Source organism: Schistocerca nitens, chromosome 3 (genome assembly GCF_023898315.1).
Source record: "Schistocerca nitens isolate TAMUIC-IGC-003100 chromosome 3, iqSchNite1.1, whole genome shotgun sequence".
Taxonomy (NCBI): Eukaryota; Metazoa; Arthropoda; class Insecta; order Orthoptera; family Acrididae; genus Schistocerca; species Schistocerca nitens.
In genome coordinates, this window is record NC_064616.1 from 617,501,467 (window position 1) to 617,521,068 (window position 19,602).

At 44.0% G+C, this 19,602-nt stretch overlaps 1 protein-coding gene across 1 annotated transcript in view; it reads left to right on the plus strand.

Annotated features, from left to right (window-relative positions):
• The first annotated feature begins 931 nt into the window (after positions 1-931).
• LOC126248553 (beta-1,3-galactosyltransferase 5-like) overlaps positions 932-19,602 on the plus strand; it is a 334,826-nt gene continuing 316,155 nt past the window's right edge. Inside the window, exon 1 of the mRNA XM_049949631.1 lies at positions 932-973. The gene's annotated coding sequence lies outside the window, so the exon portion shown is untranslated. The remainder of the gene's footprint in view (positions 974-19,602) is intronic.

Below are 19,602 nucleotides of genomic sequence, written 5' to 3' on the forward strand. Positions count from 1 at the left end.
CACCTCCAGGACCACAAACATTGCAATTGTGAACTATAAAAGCTGGAAATCGTAAGTAACACCAAACAATGATTTAAGATCACGATATTTGTGCTAATCTGTAAAACAAAGGAAAAACGTGACAAAATGTAACATAGTAACATGTAGTAGCACGTAATACACTTATAGTATGTATGAAAAGAAACATGGCCGGCCGGAGTGGCCGTGCGGTTCTAGGCGCTACACTCTGGAACCGAGCGACCGCTACGGTCGCAGGTTCGAATCCTGCCTCGGGCATGGATGAGTGTGATGTCCTTAGGTTAGTTACGTTTAATTAGTTCTTAGTTCTAGGCGACTGATGACCTGAGAAGTTAAGTCGCATAGTGCTCAGGGCCATTTGAACCATTTTGAAAAGAAACATGTATTGCAGCCCACTGAAGATGCTTCACAAAAAAAAAAAAAAAGCGTAACGCGTATGGCGAAAACCAAACTGCCATTCATTTATTTGCATACACAGAACATACGTCCATGAATTTGAAGCAACTAAGGAACGACGGAAAACGAAAAAATGCCGGGGTTATTTATCTTTCTAATAAAATAAATAAACATACGTAAACACAACTCAGTTGACAGAAAAAATTCTCTAACAACTGGCAAGAATTGAACTGAAGTCTCTGATTCGACAGTCTGTTGAGTGTGCAGTGTAATATACCGCCAATAGGCAACATAAAGTGCATGCACGAATTGACGGACGAATGGGCATTTCACCATTCGTGTCGACTGAAAACAAAGTCCTCGTGAATTCCTTCTCAGAACTACGTTTACGACGCATTCTTTTACATTGAGCACAGAACTCGTGAGAGGTGGTGGAGGGGATGACAGTAAATTGCTGGTAGTAAGTTGTTATCTGGACGCCAAGTAGCGGCTCGCGTCGCCAATCAGTAGTGTGGCAGTCGCCGAATCGTTCACAGCTCGGGATCTCGTGTGCCTGATTGTGAGTAGCGTTATCTCAGTAAGACAGCCCATCCACAGAGAAGTAACCAGTACAATAGCTTTCCTCTCTGTAATCACTTCTCTCTCCCTCTCTGTCTCTCTCTCTCTCTGTCTATCTCCACACACTGGTAGCAGTAGAACAGTTCAGTTTGTCTATTCATCTTATATCTGATATGTTATTTACTGCATTATCTAGCGCCAATTCATACAGTGTCTGAAAGACGAAGACAGTTTACTTCGTTTATACAGAATTCACTAGCAGTGCGTCACCCATCGTGTGCTCAAAATGGTTCAAATGGCTCTGAGCACTATTCCGTAGGCACGCAGTTTTATGACAAATCGCTTGTGGAGAACGGTGTCAAAAACCTTCTAGAAATCTGGAAATATGGAATCAATTTGAGATCCCCATGTATCTTTACTTGTTCATTTTATTGGCTATTGAAAACAGGAACAGACAGTCGACAAAGTATGTTAGAAAGGAACGTCATACCAGTATCTCATGTTTCTCGGCTGTAAATGTCATTTCCCGGTGTGTAAACATTTTGGCGAGGGGAAATTTTGAAGGAAGCCAGTTTAGCATGTGCATCATCATTTTTCGAAGATTTTGACAGTTAAAATATGGTAATTGAGTGCGTCAGAGGTACTCCTTTATCTAGAAACACAGTAAAAGAAAGAATCCTAAAATCGGCGGAAAATGTAAAAGAATGCCGGCCGCAGTGGCCTCGCGGTTCTAGGCGCGCAGTCCGGAACCGTGCGACTGCTACGGTCGCAGGTTCGAATCCTGCCTCGGGCATGGATGTGTGTGATGTCCTTAGGTTAGTTAGGTTTAAGTAGTTCTAAATTCTAGGGGACTGATGACCACAGCAGTTGAGTCCCACAGTGCTCAGAGCCATTTGAACCATTTGTAAAAGAACAACAAAAATGTGACATCAGGTTCTCTCCTTATGTTTCGCTGTGTCTTTATCCTAGTACACATGTAACTAAATCTGCCATTCAGCTGTGTTTTTGTTCTATAATGTACATGACATCAGAAAAAAATTTAATGGGTAATATCGTTGCCAGCAACTACTAGAGGAACAAATTTGTACGGCCGTTAAAAACTTGCTTACTGAAACAGAAAGAGATTAAACCAAAATTGTTTCGATAACGACCGATGATTCGCCCAATGCGGTGGGCAAAGAAAAAAAAAGGTTTTATTAGTTTATTCCAAGCACATATTGGACAAGCTATTCTTTAATTACACTGCATCATACATCAATAAGGCTTGTATTCAAAAGGTGTTTTTGCTTCCCTTGATAAAATAAAGGTCATAGTCAAGTAAAAGAAAATCTAAGCGTTGTTAAATGAAGTCAACTCGGTGTACAGTGGCTCACTGATTTGTTGGAATGGTTCTGAGCACTATGGGACTTAACTTCTGAGGTCATCAGTCCCCTAGAACTTAGAACTACTTAAAACTAACTAATCTAAGGACATCACACACACCCATGCCCGAGGCAGGATTCGAACCTGGGACCGTAGCGGTCGCGCGATTCCAGACTGTAGCGCGTAGAACCGTCGGTCACAAAGGCCGGCGATTTGTTGGAATGTTCACTTGTTGAGCCGCAGAAAAGTATTTCAAAGATTAGTGAATTGTTTCGAAGAAATTAGGCTGCTGTTACAAAATGAGGAAAAAATTATGCAATATTCGGTGTTTATAGATGGTACGTGGCTTACGAAATTGTTTCTTATGCACATGTGCCAGCATTTCAGTGATTTGAAAGTAAAGTTGTGAAGCGCAGAGACAAAACTGTAACCGTTATGATAGATCATCTTCGCGCTTTAGAGACCAAACTGCGAGCTTTTTAACAACGATACTGTTTTCAAAGCTATAGGTATTTCCTAAGCTCGAAAACATTTACGAGAAATTTGAACTTACATGAAAAGCTGGGTCAATAAAAAGTCAGTGAGGAATTTTCTTCGGTAATAAATTCTTTAATCGATGAATTTTCATCGATATTTTCGCAGTTTAGATTAAGATTTATTATTTATTTAGATGCGACTTCGCTGGATAAACTGAACACGTCCATGTTTGATTGGTTAGAAACTGAAGAAACTGAAATGCAGCTGATTGATTTCCAGTCTAGTTCAAGATGGACTCAAAAACATATCGAAACAAGGAAAGAACTCGAAGTAAACGAATCAGAGAGACTATCAAGCAATACGGTCAAAAATGCCGACATTAAAATTACACGAAAGTCTAAAGAAGCTGACGTTTGTTACCTTGACAATACTTTCGTCTACTGATGTCAGTGAGTCACTGTGTTTTGAAATGAGTAACATCACAAATGACTCGAGCTCAGCTTGCATTATGCTAAAAGTTGCATATTATACACCTGATATAAATTATGTGGCATCCAATTTGCAACTGCAGAAATCATATTAATTTTGTTTCATTTAGATAAACAATAAATTTTTATTTTATGATTGCTGTATGGAAGGTCTATTTCTTGTTGCAAATAAAGAGTATTAACATGGAAGTATTTAGTTTCTTTCATTAATCAGGAGAGCCTAACTTTCTGTGCACTATCAAATCTTAAAATATGCACACATTCATGCACTATCATGTGCCCAAAGATGCACAAAATAACGAAGAAAGAAGAGACTATGTCGTATCGAACTTAAGTTATAATTAGTTTTATTGCACGCCGCGGGCGTACTAATTTTTTTTTTTTTTTTTAACTGGCACATAGATGTACATACAAAGGTTCGCTATCCCTGCACTGGGCTGTGGCTAAGCCAACTGTCCACCAATTCCTCTCTTCCAAATATCCTAGTCACAAAACGTATGTAGGAGAACCTCTATGCAGTTAGGGAAGTCGGAAAGAGATATTGACAGTAGTGAGTCCGTGAAGGCGTTCGTGAGTCCTGACTGTATAGCTCACAACGTGAGTGCACTGGCTGCGAAATGCAACGTTTCAGGTTCGACCCTCCAACCAGTACACAGTTTTGATCGGCCAGGAGGTTTCAGTGCAAGATGGATTTCACACGATCGGTGACTGCGGAAACCGTGATGAGTCCTACATAGCTTTCGTTCTTTTACCCTTAATTGCTTAAGAGGATTACCAGGATAGTTTCCTTACCCTTAATTCCTTAAGGTGAATACCAGGATAGTTCCTCACAGAACCTTGTTCCTTCTCTTCTTTTAACGACCTTGTTTCTAACATAAACTTCCTCTTATCAATGCAACGGTTCCTTCGTTCCCTGCTTTTCCCATACGCAACTCTTCCTGACGAAGTTACAACTTTATGTTCGGATAGTGACAGCCAAACAAAATAAAAATTTGCCTTTAGTTGTAAAGTATCTTCGCACTTGACAGTGGAAAGCATAAAGGCTGTCGGAAATGCTCTTGCAGCTTCGGCAGATATGTGGCAACAGCTGGCAGTAGACGTACACAAGTGTAACGGATGAGCCAGCCGGCTGCGTTTCCTCGACTGTTCCCGTTTTAATCACTGTCGCTCCATTTGTAGAGCTTCTGGATGTCGTCGTCTTTTAAAGGAATGAGTCATTTCTCATAAGATCCTGTTAGCTTTTCTATCGTCGGATGCTCTCAGCTTAGCATTATCTACTATTATTACTTCTTATTTTACTCGTTGGGGCCGGCCGGAGTGGCCGCGCGGTTAAAGACGCTCCAGTCTGGAACCGCACGACCGCTACGGTCGCAGGTTCGAATCCTGCCTCGGGCATGGATGTGTGTGATGTCCTTAGGTTAGTTAGGTTTAAGTAGTTCTAAGTTCAAGGGGACTTATGACCACAGCAGTTGAGTCCCATAGTGCTCAGAGCCATTTGAACCATTTTTTTTTACTCGTTGGTCCATTTCTTACAAATAAGAACTGAGAAATTTCATGCAGTTGTGTCACCATCGCCCGTAATTTTTTTAAATCATTTTTATATACACTACTGGCCATTAAATTTGCTACACCAAGAAGAAATGCAGATGATAAACCGGTATTCATTGGACAAATATATTATACTACAACTGACATGTGATTACATTTTCACCCAATTTGGGTGCATAGATCCTGAGAAATCAGTACCCACAACAACCACCTGTGCCGTAATAACGGCATTGATACGCATGGGCATTGAGTCAAACAGAGCTTGGATGGCGTGTACAGGTACAGCTGCCCATGCAGCTTCAACACGATACCACAGTTCTTCAGGAGTAGTGACTGGCGTATTGTGACGAGCCAGTTGCTCGGCCACCATTGACCAGACGTTTTCAATTGGTGAGAGATTTGGAGATTGTGCTGGCCAGGGCAGCAGTCGAACATTTTCTGTATGCAGAAAGGGCCGTACTGGACCTGCAACATGCGGTCGTGCATTATCCTGCTGAAATGTAGGGTTTTGCAGGGATCGAATGAAGGGTTGAGTCACGGGTCGTAACACATCTCAAATGTAGCGTCCACTGTTCAAAGTGCCGTCAATGCGAACAAGAGGACCGAGACGTGTAACCAATGGCACTCCATACCATCACGACCGTTCAAATGGCTCTGAGCACTATGGGACTTAACTTCTGAGGTCATCAGTCCCCTAGGACTTAGAATTACTTAAACCTAAGTAACATAGGGACATCACACACATCCATGCCCGAGGCGGGACTCGAACCTGCGACCGCAGCGGTCGCGCGGTTCCAGACTGTAGCGCCTAGAACCACTCCGCCACTCCGGCCGGCTATCACGCCCGGTGATACACCAGTATGGCGATGACGAATGCACACTTCCAATGTGCGTTCACCGCGACCTCGCCAAACACGGATGCGACCATCATGATGCTGTAAACAGAAACTGGATTCATCCGAAAAAATGACGTTTTGCCATTCGTGCACCCAGGTTCGTCGTTGAGTACACCATCGCAGGGGCTCATGTCTGCGATGCAGCGTCAACGGTAACCGCAGCCATGGTCTCCGAGCTGATAGTCCAAGCTGCTGCAAACGTTGTCGAACTGTTCGTGCAGATCAACGCGAGCAGCAGTGTCGCGATACGATAAACCGCAATCGCGATAGGCTACAATCCGACCTTTATCAAAGTCGGAAACGTGATGATACCCATTTCTCCTCCTTACACGAGGCACCACAACAACGTTTCACCATGCAACGCCGGTCAACTGCTGTTTGTGTATGAGAAATCGGTTGGAAACTTTCCTCTTGTCAGCACATTGTAGCTGTCGCCACCGGCGCCAGCCTTGTGTGAATGCTCTGAAAAGCTAATCATTTGCATATCCTGTCGGTTAAATTTCGCGTCTGTAGCACGTCATCTTCGTGGTGTAGCAATTTTAATGGCAAGTAGTGTAATACCAGGAGAAGCTGATTTGTTACCACATTACAGATGATGTGGTTATCTATAATAAAGTACGAGAGGAGTTCAATAAGTAAAGCGACAATTTTTTTTCTTAAAGCAGGTTGGCTTTATTCATGATTCTAATACACCATATTATTCCACACTCTTCTGGCTACAACTCCCATTTTTCAACATAATCTTCGTTAAATGCGACGATCTTAAGCCACTTTACTCTAAGGGCAGGTATGCCCGCTGGTACCACTCTACTGGTCTAAGTGGAGTGCATCCTTCATTGAGCCAAACAGATGGAAGCCGAAAGGTGAGAGATTCGAGTTGTAGAGTGGATGAGGAAGAACAGCCCAATTAAGTGTTGTGAACTCCTCTCGGGTGCGCAGACGCGTGTGAGACCTTGCGTTGTAATGGAGAATTTCGTGGCGACGAACACGCTGAAGTTGTTTCTTCAATTTCCTGAGGGTAGCACAACACACTTCAGCGTTGATCGTTGCACCATGAGTGAGGACATCAAAAGGAACAACCCCTATAGAGTCCCACAAGACTGTTGCCATAACTTTACCGGATGAGAGCACGGCTTTGAACTTTTTCTTCGGAGGAGAGGTGGTTTGGCACCACACCATGTGTTGGCATTTTGCCTCTAGTTCGTAATTCCGCACAAATGGTCATTCTTTGCTCTTTATGGTATTCTGTTAGGCTTCAAAGAACCCAGCGTGCATGCACCTTTGAGTACCCCAAATGGTGGATGGGTGGGTCAGCACTACCAACAGAGACGTCCAGTTGTGTAATGATGTGTTTGATTGTGATCCATCGATCACCTCGAGTGAGAGTGTCCACACTTTCCAACATGGCAGGCGTCACAGCTGTGTGCGGCCTACCGGCACGCGGTAGATCGGATAGGTTTGCGCGACCTTGTTACGATGATGACTGGCGCCTCGCCCAACAGCTTGTAACGATCTCTAAACGTTACTACTTAACTTATGTTGGCCTGTGGTCCATCGGTGTTGTGGATGCTGCGAATAATGAGAACATCACGAAAATTTCAAAAATGGTTGAAATGGCTCTGAGCACTATGGGACTTAACATCTGAGGTCATCTACGTCTACATCTACATCCATACTCCGCAAGCCACCTGACGGTGTGTGGCGGAGGGTACCCTGAGTACCTCTGTCGGTTCTCCCTTCTATTACAGTCTCGTATCGTTCGTGGAAAGAGAGATTGTCGGTATGCTTCTGTGTGGGCTCTAATCTCTCTGATTTTATCCTCATGGTCTCTTCGCGAGATATACGTAGGAGGGAGCAATATACTGCTTGACTCATCGGTGAAGGTATGTTCTCGAAACTTTAACAAAAGCCCGTACCGAGCTACTGAGCGTCTCTCCCGCAGAGTCTTCCACTGAAGTTTATCTATCATCTCCGTAACGCTTTCGCGATTACTAAATGATCCTGTAACGAAGCGCGCTGCTCTCCGTTGGATCTTCTCTATCTCTTCTATCAACCCTATCTGGTACGGATCCCACACTGCTGAGCAGTATTCAAGCAGTGGGCGAACAAGCGTACTGTAACCTACTTCCTTTGTTTTCGGATTGCATTTCCATAGGATTCTTCCAATGAATCTCAGTCTGGCATCTGCTTTACCGACGATCAACTTTATATGATCATTCCATTTTAAATCACTCCTAAAGCGTACTCCCAGATAATTTATGGAATTAACTGCTTCCAGTTTCTGACCTGCTATTTTGTAGCTAAATGATAAGGGATCTATCTTTCTATGTATTCGCAGCACATTACACTTGTCTACATTGAGATTCAATTGCCATTCCCTGCACCATGCGTCAATTCGCTGCAGATCCTCCTGCATTTCAGTACAATTTTCCATTGTTACAACCTCTCGATACACCACAGCATCATCTGCAAAAAGCTTCAGTGAACTTCCGATGTCATCCACAAGGTCATTTATGTATATTGTGAATAGCAACGGTCCTATGACACTACCCTGCGGCACACCTGAAATCACTCTTACTTCGGAAGACTTCTCTCCATTGAGAATGACATGCTGCGTTCTGTTATCTAGGAACTCTTCAATCCAATCACACAATTGGTCTGATAGTCCATATGCTCTTACTTTGTTCATTAAACGACTGTGGGGAACTGTATCGAACGCCTTGCGGAAGTCAAGAAACACAGCATCTACCTGTGAACCCGTGTCAATGGCCCTCTGAGTCTCGTGGACGAATGGCGCGAGCTGGGGTTCGCAAAACCGTCTTTTTCGAAACCCATGCTGATTCCTACAGATTAGATTTCTAGTCTCCAGAAAAGTCATTATACTCGAACATAATACGTGTTCCAAAATTCTACAACTGATCGACGTTAGAGATATAGGTCTATAGTTCTGCACATCTGTTCGACGTCCCTTCTTGAAAACGGGGATGACCTGTGCCCTTTTCCAATCCTTTGGAACGCTACGCTCTTCTAGAGACCTACGGTACACCACTGCAAGAAGGGGGGCAAGTTCCTTCGCGTACTCTGTGTAAAATCGAACTGGTATCCCATCAGGTCCAGCGGCCTTTCCTCTTTTGAGCGATTTTAATTGTTTCTCTATCCCTCTGTCGTCTATTTCGATATCTACCATTTTGTCATCTGTGCGACAATCTAGAGAAGGAACTACAGTGCACTCTTCCTCTGTGATACAGCTTTGGAAAATGACATTTAGTATTTCGGCCTTTAGTCTGTCATCCTCTGTTTCAGTACCATTTTGGTCACAGAGTGTCTGGACATTTTGTTTTGATCCACCTACCGCTTTGACATAAGACCAAAATTTCTTAGGATTTTCTGCCAAGTCAGTACATAGAACTTTACTTTCGAAGTCATTGAACGCCTCTCGCATAGCCCTCCTCACACTACATTTCGCTTCGCGTAATTTTTGTTTGTCTGCAAGGCTTAGGCTATGTTTATGTTTGCTGTGAAGTTCCCTTTGCTTCCGCAGCAGTTTTCTAACTCGGTTGTTGTACCACGGTGGCTCTTTTCCATCTCTTACGATCTTGCTTGGCACATACTCATCTAACGCATATTGTACGATGGTTTTGAACTTTGTCCACTGATCCTCAACACTATCTATACTTGAGACAAAACTTTTGTGTTGAGCCGTCAGGTAATCTGTAATCTGCTTTTTGTCACTTATGCTAAACAGAAAAATCTTCCTACCTTTTTTAATATTTCTATTTACGGCTGAAATCATCGATGCTGTAACCGCTTTATGATCGCTGATTCCCTGTTCTGCGTTAACTGTTTCAAATAGTTCGGGTCTGTTTGTCACCAGAAGGTCTAATATGTTATCGCCACGAGTCGGTTCTCTGTTTAACTGCTCAAGGTAGTTTTCAGATAAAGCACTTAAAAAAATTTCACTGGATTCTTTGTCCCTGCCACCCGTTATGAACGTTTGAGCCTCCCAGTCTATATCCGGCAAATTAAAATCTCCACCCAGAACTATAACATGGTGGGGAAATCTACTCGAAATATTTTCCAAATTATCCTTCAGGTGCTCAGCCACAACAGCTGCTGAGCCAGGGGGCCTATAGAGACATCCAATTACCATGTCTGAGCCTGCTTTAACCGTGACCTTCACCCAAATCATTTCACATTTTGGATCTCCGTCAATTTCCTTCGATACTATTGCACTTCTTATCGCTATAAACATGCCTCCCCCTTCACTGTCCAGCCTGTCTCTGCGGTATACATTCCAATCTGAGTTTAGGATTTCATTACTGTTTACATCTGGTTTCAGCCAACTTTCTGTCCCTAGTACTATATGGGCGTTGTGACCGTTTATTAATGAGAGCAGTTCTGGGACCTTTCTATAGACGCTCCTGCAGTTTACTATTAGCACATTAATATTGTTATTCCCTGTTGCATTTTGCCTACTCCTACTTTGCCGCGTCTCAGGAGGCGTCTTGTCGGGCCTAGGGAGGGAATTCTCTAACCTAAAAAACCCCCATGTGCACTCCACACGTACTCCGCTAGCCTTGTAGCCGCTTCCGGCGTGTAGTGCACGCCTGACCTATTCAGGGGGACCCTACATTTCTCCACCCGATAGCGGAGGTCGAGAAATTTGCACCCCAGATCTCCGCAGAATCGTCTGAGCCTCTGGTTTAAGCCTTCCACTCGGCTCCAAACCAGAGGACCGCGATCGGTTCTGGGAACGATACTACAAATAGTTAGCTCTGATTCCACCCCGCGAGCGAGGCTTTCCGCCTTCAACAATTCCGCCAACCGCCTGTACGAACTGAGGATGACCTCAGAACCCAGACGGCAGGAGTCATTGGTGCCGACATGAGCAACAATTTGCAGTCGGGTGCACCCAGTGCTCTCTATCGCCGCCGGTAGGGCCTCCTCCACATCTCGGATGAGACCACCCGGCAAGCAGACAGAGCGAACACTGGCCTTCTTCCCCGACCTTTCCGCTATTTCCCTTAGGGGTTCCATCACCCGCCTAACGTTGGAGCTCCCAATAACTAATAAACCCCTCCCCCCGTGTGCCTGCTCGGACCTTGCTGAAGGAGCAGCCACATGTCCACTCACAGGCAGAGCGGGCGATGCCACACGGCCAGCCTCCACATTTACCCTCCGCCTCGTGCGCCGCGAACGCCGCTGAACCCGCCACTCCCCTTGGGGAGAGGGTGGCCCAACCGCGCCCGGTACCCGCGAAGATGTCTCGACAGCAGGGACAGTAGGTGAAGCATGTAACACCTGGGGTGTACCTTGCGACGCACCAGACTCCCCACTGCCGCTACACTCCGAGGCAGCAGCCTGAAGACGGCTAACCGCGGCCATCAACAGGTTCAGCTGTTCGCGAACAGTGGCCAGCTCCTCCTGCGTCCGTACACAGCAGTCACACATCCTATCCATCCTAAGGAATCTATTTACTGAAGAGAGTTAATCAACTTGTAACTAGAGTGCTAATTCACAAAAGGCGGCTGATTATTGACTAAACTGTGATTGCTAGCCACTTCTTGTAGAAAGCAATGAAAATAGCACTACCTGTCTCTGGACTGTATTGAAAACAAACACTAGCACTACTGGCACTATGGTTGACTAAAGGGACTCTCTCTGACTGTATTCAAAACAAACACGAAATCTATGGAACACTATTAATAGCACTCGACAATTAAAGCTTCCTAAAAGCAAAAACACACGGAAGAAGAAGTGACAAGTAAGAAAAATACAGTTAATACTCAAATTAAGGTAGCTCGCTGCACAGCAGACGTGAAGCAGACGGCGGTTAGGACGACACTGTCAGTCCCCTAGACTTAGAACTACTTAAACCTAACTAACCTAAGGACATCACACACATCCATGCCCGAGACAGTATTCGAACCTGCAACCATAGCAGCAGCGCGGTTCCGGACTGAAGCGCCTATGACTGCTCGGCCACAGCGGCCAGCTCAAAAATTTCAAGTTTGACAAATTATTTATTGACATCAGCTGATCGACAGAACTGACATAAGTGCAAAACAACTGACGAAACTGAGCTAAACCGAACTGAACTGCACTGACTCCTGAAATGAACAAAACTTGACTGACTCCCCGCTCAGCCTCGCTGCGACGCTTTAAATACAATTGTAACAATCGCTGCCATCGTTAATTTATTACAAAATGTAACTTACAATTAAAAACAAATCTATCTCAATTAACTGCTTTTACATTTGTACATGTAATAAAATATAATGTCAGATAACATAATATTTTTATCATCATCTTGGTTTTATGTGTGAAAATTAATTCACAATCTGATTACAACAATTATTTTGACTTTACTCTAATTTCGTAATTAGTGACTGTATGGATTTTATTGCTAACATTTGTTCGAAGTTTACACATCGTGCTTCGCCAGGTTACATAAATATACACGCCGCGCGGGATTAGCCGAGCCGTCTAAGGCGCTGCAGTCATGGACTGTGCGGCTGGTCCCGGCAGAGGTTCGAATCCTCCCTCGGGCATGGGTGTGTGTGTTTGTCCTTAGGATAATTTAGGTTAAGTAGTGTGTAAGCTTAGGGACTGATGACCTTAGCAGTTAAGTCCCATAAGATTTCACACACACTAAATACACACGTTTTCTCAAATACCGGAATTTCGTATATTTGGGTGGTGTAACTAACAAGAGATAAATATCTGCGTAATTTTCAAGCATCATTAATTACAATGATTTACATAAAAATGAATAACGAATGAAATTACGTCACTGGATAATGATTGTTATTTTCATTTGAATCATAATGAGGTTTTTGTGTTAGCGAATTTACAGATTTCAGTTATGGTAATTAGAGGCGTTACTTATTTATACTAACATTTCCACAGCCTCTTAATATTTGTTGCTAAACCTTTATTACTACAATTTCACGATCTCATATTTAATTTGGCATATGTACATATTTTTGTTAATGACAACAATCTATTAACAATCACGAGAATGTACGTCATTCCAGAATATTCTATATGTATTTACAAAGAAGAATAGGTTTTTGAGCAAACTGAATTGAAAGATACTTATAAAAATACACAAAAAAGGCCCTAGGAAGCACTGAATCGTGCGATAAATACACGGATGCATATAAAAAGAGAGTGGAATCAGACAGTTCATAATGATCTTGGGGGAGGCTGTTGCATAATATGCTCATCGTGCTTTTGTTCACTTCCAGGTCTCCGTAGACAATCTGCAAGCGCCTGTGAATATCTGCGATGCTTGGCTTTCGACCAAAGAAACTCAATTATAACTCTCTGCTTGAAACGAACCTCCGTTCCAGACGCCACTTTGAAGATTAGGTATAGCGCCGACAATTATCGGAACTTCATGAAACTATAGCAGCTGAAGCGGGAATATTCCTCTACGTTCCACAACAAATTCCGAACTTTTTACCCGAAATTGGCAGAGAAAAAAATGTGTTACATTACATATTGAACGCCCCTCGTAGAAACCCCAGAAGACAGTACAGATTTGCAGAATGACCTGCAAAGGGTTGATGAATGATGCAGATTGTGGCAGATGACCCTGAGCGTAAATAAATGTAACATACTGCGCATAGGTACAACTTCACTATTAATGACAAATTTCTGGAAACAGCATCTACCGAAAAATAACTATGAGAAACTATCCACACCGACTTTCAGTGGAATAACCACACACACTGAATACCCAAAGAAATTGGTACACCTCCCTTATATCGTGTAGGGGCCCAACGAGCACGCAGAAGTGCATCAACACGACGTGGCTTGGACTCGACTAATACTAATGTCTGAAATAGTGCTGGAGGGAATTGACAACATGAATCCTGCTGGGCTATCCATAAATCCGTAATAGTACGGGGGGGGGGGGGGGAGGAGGTTGGAGAACAGCACGTTGCAAGACATCCCAGATATGCTCAATAATGTTCGTGCCTGGGAAGTTTGGTGGCCAGCGGAAGTGTTTAAAGTCAGAAGAGTGTTACTGGTGCCACTCTGTAGCAATTCTGGACGTGTGGAATGTCGCATTGATCTGCTGGAATTGCCCAAGTCCTTCGGAATGCACAATGGACATGAATGGATTCAGGTGATCAGACAGGGTGATTACGTTTGTGTCACCTGTCAGAGTCGTATCTAGATGTATCAGGGGTCCCATATCACTCCCACTGCACACGCCCCACACCATTACAGAGCCTCCACCAACTTGAACAGTCTCCTGCTTACATGCAGGATTTATGAGGTTATCTCCATACCCGTACACTTCCATCCGCTCGAGAAAATTTGAAACGCGGCAAGTCCGACAAGCAACATGTTTCCAGTCATCAACAGTCCAATGTCGGTGTTGACGGGCTCAGGTGAGGCGTAAAGCTTTGTGTAGTGCAGTCATCAAGGGTACTGAGAGGACCCTCGGCTCCGAAATCCCATATCGGTGATGTTTCGTTGAATGGTTAGTACGCTGACACTTGTTGATGGCCCATATTGAAATCTACACCAATTTGCGTAAGGGTTGCACTTCTGTCATGTAGAACGATTCTCTTCAGTCGACGTCGGTCCCGTTCTAACAGGATCTTTTTCCGGCCTTAGATTTGATGCTTTACCAGATTCCTGATATTCACGGTACGCTCTTGAAATGGTCGTACGGGAAAATCCCCATTTCATCGCTACCTCGGAGATGGCCTGTCCCATCGCTCGTGCGCCCACTATAACACCACGTTCAAACTCACTTCAATCTTTACAACCTGCCATTGTAGCAGCAGTAACCGATCTTACAACTGCTCCAGACACTTGTTGTCCTATATAGGCGTTGCCTATCGCAGCGCCGTATTTTGCCTGTTTACATGTCTCTGTATTTGAATACGCATGCCTACACCAGCTTCTTTGGCGCTTCTGTGTAAAACACGTACTAGGAAAAGCATATGGCAGACTGACATTCATAAGAAGAATAGTAAGGGAATCTTATAGTAAGGGAAACTTATCCACGAAGCAAGTGGTTTACAAGGCACTTGTTCGACTTATTCTTGAGTATCTGGTACCCTTGCCAGGTAGGAATGATAGAAGAGATAGAGAAGATCCAATGAATAACGTGACGTTCGTTACAACAGAGGTCTAGTGCGTCACGAAGGGGTTTACTACCGAAATTTTGAGTGACCACTTTCCGGGAAGAGTCGAACAACATACTACTTTCTCCAAGATAAAAAATGTTCGATTTTGTGTGAAATCTTATGGGACTTAACTGCTAAGGTCATCAGTCCCTAAGCTTACACACTACTTAACCTAAATTATCCTAAGGACAAACACACACATTCATACCCGAGGGAGGACTCGAACCTCCGCCGGGACCAGCCGCACAGCCCATGACTGCAGTGCCTCAGACCGCTTGGCTAATCCCACGCGGCCCTCCAACATACATCTGAGAAATCAGAGTTAATACAGAGGCCTACCGACAATCATTATTCCCACGCGGCATTCGCTAGTGGACACGAAAGGAGGAATCTGTTAGTGGTGCCAGAAGTACCCTCCACCACACTCCGTTAGGTGGCTTGCGGAGTATGATGTAGATGTAGGCGTAGAAATAACCACGATCAGGCAATATCAAATTCTTTTTTATTATTGACGCTGTAGTATGTGTGACACCATATAGACAAATATAAAAATTGTAAATTGCCTAATGATGTTTATTTTCACAAAATGAAGAAACCATAATAACTCTTGAATCAATAATATTTTATTGTTTACTTTCGGTTTCGGAATGATATACGAGATCGTACTGAAAACCAGTGTCTCCGAATGTTTTGCGTAAAATTTCTTACAGCTTTTTAAACCAAACAAATGTTATTAGCGTTCTTCATCTTTGTTCTTCATGTCTACATATCTGTTTCTCAACATAGTCACCCTAGCGAGAGACCAGTTTGTTGATACCGTCACTGTAGAATGTTTGACTTTATTGACGGAGCCACAACCTCACCTCTGCTGGCACCGCTTCGTCACTGTCAAAGTGAAGTCGTCGAACGTGTTCTTTAAGTTTTGGAAACGGATGAAAATCGGATGTGGCCAAGTTGTGACTGTATGGAGGATGATCGATGACAGTAAACGTAAGGCATCGGTTTGTTGTTCTTGTTGCAGCACTCGTGTGTGGTCTGCCATTGCCATGTCAAAGGAAAGGGTGCTCCATGTGTGGACGAACTCTTCGTATTCGAAATTCCATTGCAGCGCGCTGTTTCTCACGCACCTACATAGTTACTTTCCACTTCACCATGTTACACGCTACACTTTGTAGCCCTCTAGCGACAGAGGGCAGCAAGATATGAAGAATAAATATGTCGAACGTCAATAGCGTTTGTTTTATTTCAAAAGCTTTACGATTCTCGCATAAAAAATTGGAAATATTATTTTTCAACACGCCCTCATCTTTCCATCTTATGGCCTAGAATAAAGCGTAGACCAACTAGGGTTGTCTTCCACCCTATGTCATCTGTGCAACAAAAGTTTCGTGTCCCACTTTATAAAAAAGGGAACATAGGAAAGTGACTGCAAGAACCGTCTTGCTCATCTGGCTGTACTTCCTGTTGATAGCCCAAGGAAGCAGCGCGCGCGCGCCTTTGTGTGTGTGTGTGTGTGTGTGTGCGTGCAGAATGAACTGGCCCGTTTTCGTGGAACCGAAACGTCTTCTTGGGCAGTTTCCTGCGACGCTTCGTCTTGACAACGTTCCGGAACTTCGTCAGCATACTGCGGTAGTATGCTCCTGTGACTTTACCCCTAACGAGCGTCATCTGTTAGCAGAACGCCATAGCAGTCCCAAAAACATTTATCACCTTTCCTGGTGCAAGTTAAGTCTTCGCTCTTTTCGGTGGTAGGGAATCCAAATGTTTCCCTGCTTCCTTTGGTCCTCTGTCTTGGGGTCATAGTGACAGACGCAGCACTCGTCCATGCTGTTTAGGCAGCTAACGAAATCATCTGGCTTGGCTTGACACAGCTGCAGCATTTCCGCTGCTGCCTCGGCTCCACGGGCTTTTAGAATGGGTTTGAGCAGTCGCGTTATCCAGTGGTCAGCGACATTTGTCACGTTGAAAATGTCGTCTAAGGTAATGAAAACTTATCCGTGACTGATTTTTACTTTTTTTGTTATTGGCTCAATTGTGATACGATGATATTCCGGCACAAAGGCCTAAATTTCTCTTGCGATTCCTGGTTCTTCATAGAACTCTATTTGATGTCTTGGCCACCAAATGTTCCAGATCTGAACCCGATGAAAAACATCTGGGACGCTATTGGTCGGCATCTCCGCTCCCACAAACCACTGGCCCGTAATTTATGGGATCTGTGTTACCTATAATTAGACATACATCCGGAGAAGCAGCGCGGGGTAGGGTAGCCGTGCGGTCTTAGGCATCTTGTCACTGTTCGCGCGGCTCTTCCCGTCTGAGGTTCGAGTCCTCCGTCGGGCATGGGTGTGTGTGTTGCCCTTAGCGTAACTTAGTCTAAGTTAGATTAAGTAGTGCGTAAGCCTAGGGACCGATGACCTTAGTAGTTTGGTCCCATAGTCCTTACCACAAATTTCCAAATTTTTTCCATCCGGAAAACTACCGAGGACTTGCCGAATCCGTGCCATGCAAATTGCTGTACTGCGTTCCAAACGAGGACCAACAGGCCGTTAAACAAGTTGCCATAATGGTTTTGCTTATCAGTGCGTATAAACGTATCGAAATAACACTTTGTAAATATCTAGTGTTGGTAGTAAATATGAGGGGCGATAAGCAAGTTTCGGTTCAAAAGCTGTACAGTTCAGAATCGGTACGACAATCAGGCAAAATCGCCGTGAGCATTAAGGCAATCATCCCACCTATGCACCAGGTTTAAGATATCCGTTTGGTGAAACACCGTGTCCTGTTGCGTGGGCTCTGAGCACTATGGGACTCAGCTGCTGAGGTCATTAGTCCCCTAGAACTTAGAACTAGTTAAACCTAACTAACCTAAGGACATCACAAACATCCATGCCCGAGGCAGGATTCGAACCTGCGACCGTAGCGGTCTTGCGGTTCCAGGCTGCAGCGCCTTTAACTGCACGGCCACTTCGGCCGGCATCCTGTTGCGTGAGGAAGTACGTAACTAGCTGCAGCACCCTCTCGTCCGACAGGAATCGTCGATCCTTCAATGCCTTTCTAAGGACACAAGACGCGATAATCGCATTAGGAAGATCAGGACTATAGGGCGGGTGCTCCAGTGTCTGCCTTACGACATTTGTATGGGACGTGCTTTATATGAAACAGCAGCACCCCTTGTCGCATCATTCCGCAACTTTGGTTTTCGACGGGCGCGTTGCCCCACACACGTTCTTCATTCTCCGATTAGTGTCTACCTGTGTTTGTCCATCGGCAGCCAAGAAAAGAATAACAGCACGTTGGTCTTGTTTGTACGCATTTAGTAATAAAGACGCCATAGCTCACTTCACAAAACGTAAGACAATATTATTAACGCAACTTATATTTTAACATAACGATTAACAGACTAATAAATCTACCTTTAGAACATGTAGTCATACAAAAAGAATTGCCAATCCTTGCTTACTTAGCTCAACAAAATGACTTCGATCCAAGCATAGTGAGGAAACTAACCTCGAAAAACGCAGTAAACCTAAACCGATGGAAATAGAAATGAGCGTTTGGCGTCATTGTCCGGTAGGCCCCTTGCGGGGCAGGTCCGGCCGCCTTGGTGCAGATCTTATTACATTCGACACCATATTGGGCGACCTGCGCGCCGGATGGGGATCAAATGATGATGAAGACATCACAATACCCAGTCCCTAAGCGGAGAATAATCTCCGACCCAGCCGGGAATCCAACCCGAGCCCGTAGGACGGCAATCCGTCACGCTGACTACTTAGCTACTGGAGCGGACACCTAAACCGATTAAGATCCATAAAGACAAAAATCCTACAACTATCAAAAGAAGTACCCACAAAAAAAATTTCAAATACATACCTAAAACTTACGCAGGACGTATATCTAACGAACTAAACACATTACTAAAGAAGACAGAACCGGACACAGCGTCAAGACACTGAACCACTTCGTTAAAACAAAACCACCTCTACGCACAGTAGCAGACATATATAAAATTAGCTTAAAGACTGTGACAAATCCTATATACGACAGACAGTCAGAAACTTTGAAATTAGGTACAGAAAACACACAAGGAACAGCGACACAAGCCAACCCACATTCTCCAACCACTTACACACAGAAAATGAGACTGATCACATAACTAGTGCAATGAGAATCTTACATATAAAACCAAAGAGATTAAACTGAATGCTTTGGAAGAAATATATATATATATAATCCTACATCTCGATTCCGTATGAAATAAAAACAAAGATATACACACTACTAAAACAAAACAAAGATTATACTACCACATCACAGATCATCACAATACGTAGACAAGTAACTAAATATATTGTAACCATATAGCATCACTGGGTCTGCTGTCAATCGTAGCTGTCAAAACTACAACAAACAGTATATACCATCGACAACAGACCTAATCTGACATTTCCAAACAACAGCAATCGTCTATATCTATATCTGCATCTCCGTGCGGTTAAAGGCGCTGCAGTCTCGAACCGCAAGACCGCTACGGTCGCAGGTTCGAATCCTGCCTCGGGCATGGATGTTTGTGATGTCCTTAGGTTAGTTAGGTTTAACTAGTTCTAAGTTCTAGGGGACTAATGACCTCAGCAGTTGAGTCCCATAGTGCTCAGAGCCATTTGAACCATATATCTGCATCTACATAAATGCTCCGCCAGCCAC